At 34.4% G+C, this 7,706-nt stretch overlaps 1 pseudogene; it reads left to right on the top strand.

The window, feature by feature from the left end:
* The first annotated feature begins 4,603 nt into the window (after nt 1-4,603).
* On the top strand, nt 4,604-7,393 carry LOC125199972 (annotated as a pseudogene).
* The last annotated feature ends 313 nt before the right edge of the window (nt 7,394-7,706 follow it).

The raw sequence follows: 7,706 nt of genomic DNA, 5'->3' as shown, positions 1-7,706 counted from the left end.
CCCGCATCCCCGGCTACACCTCCCCCGCCATACCGGCATCATCCCCATCATCTGTTGTATCATCTGCGGCGCCATCCTGCGGCATACCTCCCCACCCGGCATTGCTCCGCCCGCGCGCCCGCCCTCGCTAGCAATCCCATCAACTCGTTGTCAAGGGTACATGTTGTATTGCCCGCCCATTCGCCCCCATCCAGACCCCACGAGTACCGTGGGGTCCGAGACCCGCTCGTCACGTGAGTAGCTGGTTGTTGTTGTCCATCTCTCGATGTTGCTCTTGTACAGAAATTTAGATAGAGAAAAACTCGTTAAAACAAGTGGTGTAAATGAAAATGACGTGAAAATCGCGAATATATAGTGTTTCAAAAAATTTAAAAAAATTAATAAAAAATTACCGGCCGATCAGTCGCCGATAGCTGCAACATTACTGGCGCCACGTATCGGCCGAATCGGCCACGCACGAAATCGGCGTGTGTCGCCTAATTTCTCGCGTTTCGGCGCCGAAAGTTGCAGAGGTTCGACTAGCCCGGCCGCAGGCCAGAATCGGCTAGCCGGGGCTAGCCACTATTGGAGATGCTGTAATAAATAAATATTGTAATGGATGTTGAGACCCACTTTTAATTGAGTGTCTAATAAATAAATGTTGTAGTGGATGTTATGACCCACTTTTAACACTTTTAATTAGTTGTAGTGGATGTTGGAACCCACTTTTAACACTTTGTAGGCATTTTTTATTAATTTATTTCAACGAAACTCCTAAAGTGGGATACCCAAAATTGATCAATCGGGACTTCAAAGTAAGACGGAGGGAGTATGAGTTTGGCGAGTCCTTCACCAAGTATCTCCAAATTTGCAATTTTCGCTTCTAGAATAGCAGAAATCTTGGAATTTGATGGATTTAGTGAAGGGAAAAGATTGTTCCACATGTTGAAACCAAATTTAAAAATCCAATTCAAAATCAATATTTCATATGTTTACGTACGGCTTGTTGTCTCTATTTGGTCTTCCGAATTTTCTCATACGCAAATTTAGGTAGTAGATTTGTTGGAGAGAGATATTTTTTCTATTTTCTTGGATATAATCTTTCAGCTTTATAACGTCAATGCGAAAGCCTTATATTTAGATAAGACATTGAGCTCAGACTTGAGTTTTGGGCTTTATAATGACAATCATCATCAATCATCGATACATATATAAAGCCGGATTTTGGCCGTCTTTTAAAATATTTGTAAGTTTTGTCCTTAATTTGAAATATTTATAAATTATGAATCAATTTGAATATTTATAGAATAATTAATTACAATAAAACTGAATTTGTATGATTTTGTAATTAATTTCTTATCAATTAAATACAAAGTTATGACCTTTACATCATCGATACATATATAAAAGGCGGATTTTGGCCGTCTTTTAAAATATTTGTAAGTTTTGTCCTTAATTTGAAATATTTATAAATTATGGATCAATTTGAATATTTATGAAATGATTAATTACAATAAAACTGAATTTGCATGATTTTGTAATTAATTTCTTATCAATTAAATGCAAAGTTATGACCTTTATAGTCATAGTTTGACTAACTTTGCCGTGAGTAATGGGAGGTTGTATGGTTTTAGGCACTAATTTAAATTAAGTGAATTTATTATAATTATTGTACAAATTATAGTATGTATCAATGTATAAGCCGTTACATAATAATTCCATTCATGAAAATTTATTTAATCTAATTTAATTCTGATCAAGACTTTGTAACGTAACTAATTATTAGTGAAATCCAAATAAGTTCATTAGCCTAATTTGAAACTCGCCTATATATATCCAATTAATCTCAATCTGCAAATACCTTTCATCAACACAATTCATCTTAATATATTCATTCCTACCGTGTGAAGAATTAATCAATCATATCTATAGCAGATTGAAGCAAGAATGGCACCAATCAGTCTTTTTGGAAAATATGTTCACGTCGATGGTAATCCCTCCCACGCAGATTGAAGCAAGAATTAGTAGTATAAACTTTTTTATTGATTCCAATCAGTTGGTCATTTTGTTTTATTGAGAAATTTTTGCCAGATTTACTATGAAATTATATTTTTACAAATTTGTTGATTTTAAAATTTGATTTTATATATTGATGTAATGATTTTTAGTATATATATAATGCTTTTAGATTTGTAGGATGGTATGTTTATCATTTCGATATATTTTATCGTGTAAAATAAGTACAAGGAAAATCGAATGGATCGTGCAACGATCAGTATGATACTAGTTTATGATAATCTACTACTTATTTCTGAATCAACGTTTGGGCTTTAATTTTATTGCATTGAAATTGAGGGTTGCCGCCTTATTTCCATACTAAACATTGCTTAGAACTCGTCGGGACAATTTGTATATCACAAATTAACGAAAAATTCGGCACGCTTTGGATATAGTAGAAAATTCCATAGTGTAAATACGTAGTACTTTTCAAAACTCTTCAATTATAATTTAATGTATTTAGTTGGATCAAAGAAGTGGCGGGGCCACATTGGAGCAAGTATGATTGTCATTGTCATCATCAAAATTTAATGTATCATTGTACTCCAAAACTTATCATCATATTGTATTTAGATACACCGTTAATAATTATCGTACTTGGTCTAGTGGTATGATTGTCTTCCTTCGCGGCAAAAGGCCGGAGTTTGAGACCCATCAACGGGGCACATAATGTTTTTTTTTCTTGTGTTTTATTCTTTTATTCATTCAAATCTTTTTATCTTTTCTAGATATTCGAATATGGATTCCAAAATAGAAACCTATTTAATGCACAGTCTTTAATTTTCTGTTTCTCTTTTATCTATTAAAATCTTTTCATCTATTCTATATATTCTAATATGGATTCTAAAATAGAAACCCATTTAATGCACATATCTTTATTTTTCTGTTTCATTAAATATTAATTTATTTTGTTTTTCCAAATCTTTTAAGGCATTTTTTAACATTTTCATCATTTTAGCTTTTTAAAAATATTCTAATGCATTTGAAACCTACACAATTCACACACATATTTGTTTTTTCTATTTTTTAAAATCTTTTAAACCATTTATTATATTTTCATCATTTTAGCCTTTTTATTAAAATATTTTAATTCAATATTGTTTCGTCATAATGCACATCTCTATGATGTTTTTAATAACAAAAATAAAATCATAAATTTGATTGGAAAAATAAAAGGAATTGGTTAGATTTTGAATCTTCCTATAATTATTTATCGGCTAAAAGAAAATTCGTGAATCTACCACTTGATCAAAGACTATGTTTTAAGCCTTGTATGCATGGTCTTAACTTAAGCCTAGAGTCTGGTGTAACGAGATTTCATTAGCTCTGATTAAATATTACTATTAAAATATCAACACTATATTTGTCTAACCATCAAATGAATTGATATATAAGTATGAGATTTGATATGCTAAGCTACATATCTTGAGCGTCTTCTTTTCCCCTTTCATTTCTTTTCAAATATCCTTCACACGTTCCCAATTTCGGCAGCCCCAATTTAATGATTCCAGTGAATTTCTCATTCTTCACAGCAATTCAAGAAATTGCCTCTCTCATTTCTTCTTGGAAAAATTTTTAACTTCGTATTTTCAATGCTCCAGCAGCTGAATTTCTCATTCTTCACAGCAACTCAAGAAATTGCAATTTACTTTATCTAGATATTTCACCTATGTAAATTTTTTATCTACTCATTTTTTCCCAATTCTTTCACGCTCCAAAACCATCTGCACAACTCTTCTCCATCATTTAGTGTTCGAAGTGAAATTTCACAATACATCACCATTCTTTCTCCAAAGTGCATCTTCTCAATTTTTAGTATAGTAATTAATTTCTTTGTAATTAATTCATCTACTAGATATGAAATCTGAGATTTTTTACTGACTAATTCGCTAAAAGGATGAATTGAGGGAAATTGTTTGGATATCGAATTCAAACCCAATGCTAGTAGAATGGGAAATTTGAATAGAAAAATTGGGTGTTCGCCGTTGAATTCCCAAAATTTTGGGTGAATTGGCTTGAAGAAAAATTAGAGGGGTGGTTAGTGATGTTGTACTTAGTGAAAAAATATTGAGAGAAATTGTGCAATTTGGAGAAAGAACGAGAACGATGTGGAGTATGAAGATGAGTTTCTGAAATTAAAAAAATATATCAGAAGGAAGTGGATTGGTGTTCTTGAAAGGAGACATGGATGTGAGAAAAGAGAAATATAGGAAAAGAATCGACAAAGGGAAAAGTCGCTCAAATCTTAAGTACATACCTTTAGAATATTATACTATATTTTATCAATATCTTCTTTAATAGTATTGAATTTTATTAGATTTCAAAATTAATAAAGATATAAATGTAGACCAAAAAATATTTTATCCGATAAAGTTGGCCATTAATTTGATCTAGTAGTTGGTTTCTTCGTCATTACTCAGAAACGACGAAACCTTGCAACAAGAAAACCACTTTGATTATATATAAAATACGTGTCAAAAATGTGCCTGCAAATATAGGAAATGAATGATCTGTTACTGATATGAGTATTCCAATTTCCAAGCAGATTCTCCGCACGAACTTTCTTCCACAATTTGCCGGCGTATCTGTCCCGCGGGAACAATCTAATCAATCGGGAAATTGAATTTCAAAGGTCAACTGCGACGAATTAATTATGAAATTTGGGAAAGAATTCAGGATTCATTTGGAGGAAACCCTACCGGAGTGGAGGGACAAGTATTTGCAGTACAAGCCCTTGAAGAAGCTTCTCAAGAGTATCCCGCCAGCTGATAATCCGCCTCCGGACGGCCCCTCGCCGGAGTTTCACGAGTGGTTCGTCGGAATTCTCAACGAGGAACTCGAAAAGTTCAACGATTTCTACGTCGATAAGGAGGAAGACTTCATCATCCGCTTCCAGGTTTTTTTCTTGATTAATTCCAGTTACATAATTTTAGTCAAGAGGTTTATACTTTATAGTTTATACTGTAGTGATTTAGATTGATTCTATTGAAACTTGAGCCTCTCTTGTTCGGATTCCTAGCGTCATCCACTAAAAATTTGGGATTTACTTTAGTTACATTGTTGAGTATTATGTGTGTGAATTGAATTTTGGGTTGGTGAGATGATAAGGTTCAGCAACTTACTGCTTATGAGAATCATAAACCCCTCCTTCTCAACGTAGATACCGTCAACTTTACGAAACCAAGAAGCTGCCCTGTAAAATGAATTGGTGCTGAATGCAGGCAGGGCTGTTTAGGATACCTGGTGAGGAATGTAAGTGTAATCTATTGTTGGTGTGAAACTTAAACAGATATGGTGCTTATTGAGGCAATTTGGAGATAGAGGTAGCTCAATGAGTATGAGTGACACTTGTAGTGAGGAAAAAAAAGACTATATAAGCTATTATGAAAGTGGAATTCAGTGTTTGTTAGTTGGAGGGTTCAAAAGAATCTCCCATGGCATATTCCATCTCTTCATGTCATTTATTTATTTGACCTTGCTTGAATTTGCTAAATGGAACACATGTCTTTACATTGGCCTCAGTTGTGTCGACATAGTTAATTCATAGATACTTAACACTTTTCTAAAAAGCGAATATCGATGCGAAAAGGGGAAGGGTAGAATATGGTTAATGCGAATGAGATGCTGTCAAATTTGGGTGATTGAAGTTAGTTTGAACTCATGATGTGAAATACATGGAAAAGCTGAGAAAACAGTTATGGATTTTGTCTCTCCAAATGCTTGATCACTGGAATATGGGAAAAGGAAATTGCAATCAGATAAAACAGATGGAACTTATGAAGTTAGCTTCATGAATTTCTGTCGAATTTGGTGTCTTTATAAGCTTCACACCTGCATCATTACTTTTAAGCTCCAATCTTGAACCCATTGGATGTTTGGCATATCTGTGTATTGCTAAGGCATGACTCATCTTCATCAATGCTCTCATGCCTCATCAAAAGTAGCAGCTATATAGATAGAGAAATTCTCCAGTTTATTCATCAATGCTCTCATGCTCATCAAAGTAGCAGCTATATAGAAGAGAAATACTCCAGTTTATTGATTTAAACACTGAGATATAGTGTGCCCTTATACAGTTTGACATGAGAATTATGCTTGGCTTTATAAGCCCATTCAAATTATGTAATTTCAATAATAACGAAGATACGATACTCGGTATTTTCTACTTGAGGTATTTCAATGCAGCTGCTGATCTCTAGTTCTCTACAATTAAATCAAAGAGTGTTAACTTTACATGCTTGTTATTTGGATTGGTGGGGTTTATGGGCGTTGTTTTTTTTGTGTCCAGCTATAAAGAAAATGATAGAAGGGTACAAAGAAGTGGTATATAGCATAGTGTTGCTAGTAGTTTTACCAATAAGCATAACCAGTGACACACATCAGTCTGGCACTTGAACATTTTCATTTGTCACTTCAGGCATTGAAAAGGGAAAGAATAGAAAGATTGAAGTCGAGAGGAAGTACAAATTCCGTGTTTACATCTGAGACTGAGTTTAGTGAAGAGATGATGGAGATAAGGAAGGATTTTGTCTCCATCCATGGGGAGATGGTCCTTCTAAAAACTACAGCTCTCTTAACTTTGCAGGTTAAGTAGCTGAGTCATTATCTTTAGTGTGGTTATGAAGATCTTTCTCACTATCAACTGTTGTCTACTTCTGTTTCATTCATCTTAATTATCTTGTGCATACCTAATTAGGTCTTATCAAGATTTTGAAGAAATACGATAAACGAACTGGGGAATTGTTGAGTCTGCCTTTTACTCAGCTTGCTGTCCACCAGCCTTCTTTATGACTGAACCAGTCACGAGATTAGTTCGTGAGTGTGAGGAAAATCTGGAGCTCCTCTTCCCACAAGAAGCAGAGGTTGTTGAGTCAACCTCCATTGAACGTAAGCAGAATGCTGATATACCAAATGCTTCTTCAGGATTAAAATTGGCACCTGGTGAAGAAACTGTAGATATATATAGGAGCACACTTGCTGCCATTAAAGCTATAAAATGCCTTAAGAAGGCAAGCTCCACCTATAATCCTCTGTCACTATCATATATCTTTGGAAACCAAGATAACGATGTCACAGGTGCAGTAACAGCAGAGAACTCTCCTCGTGATTCTCTTGTATCCCTGCCTAAAGAAGAGGACGCAACTGAAGATGTTTGTTCACCCGTGTAAAACCGCTTCTACGTCACTGTTGTTCTTTTGTCTTCCAAGAGTGTGCTGCAGTGTGATGTTTGAGAGATTGTGTGCTGTGTGATCTTTTCTCTTGAGAATATTACAATGCACTTTTATACTTGCTGAATAAGCTGCCAACTGATGACAGAATTTGCATTGCATTTTTTATGTAAGGAGGTGTTTGGCTATGCTTATTGTGGAATGTCTCATAAGTTTATAAGTTGTCTTAAGTGTTTTGATGATTGAACTTCAAAGTCAGAGATAGAAAATTGGGGGATAAAACTAGAATTGTAATCGATGGAAATAACAAGTATAATATGCTTGTTCTATGGTGTAAGTTGTAAGTGAGTTGAGTTTCGTGAAATAGTTATTTTCAAATATGGATGATTTGTGGAAACAAGATTTCCTCTCATACTTTTCGTCGATGATTGATATTGGATTTAGGAGTGTTTTTTGCCTTTGTTTGGCGTTTGGTACGCAAGTTAGCTTTATTAGTTGGGC

The sequence above is a fragment of the Salvia hispanica genome, unplaced genomic scaffold (assembly GCF_023119035.1).
Source record: "Salvia hispanica cultivar TCC Black 2014 unplaced genomic scaffold, UniMelb_Shisp_WGS_1.0 HiC_scaffold_755, whole genome shotgun sequence".
Taxonomy (NCBI): Eukaryota; Viridiplantae; Streptophyta; class Magnoliopsida; order Lamiales; family Lamiaceae; genus Salvia; species Salvia hispanica.
This window is presented reverse-complemented; position numbering and strand designations above follow the sequence as displayed.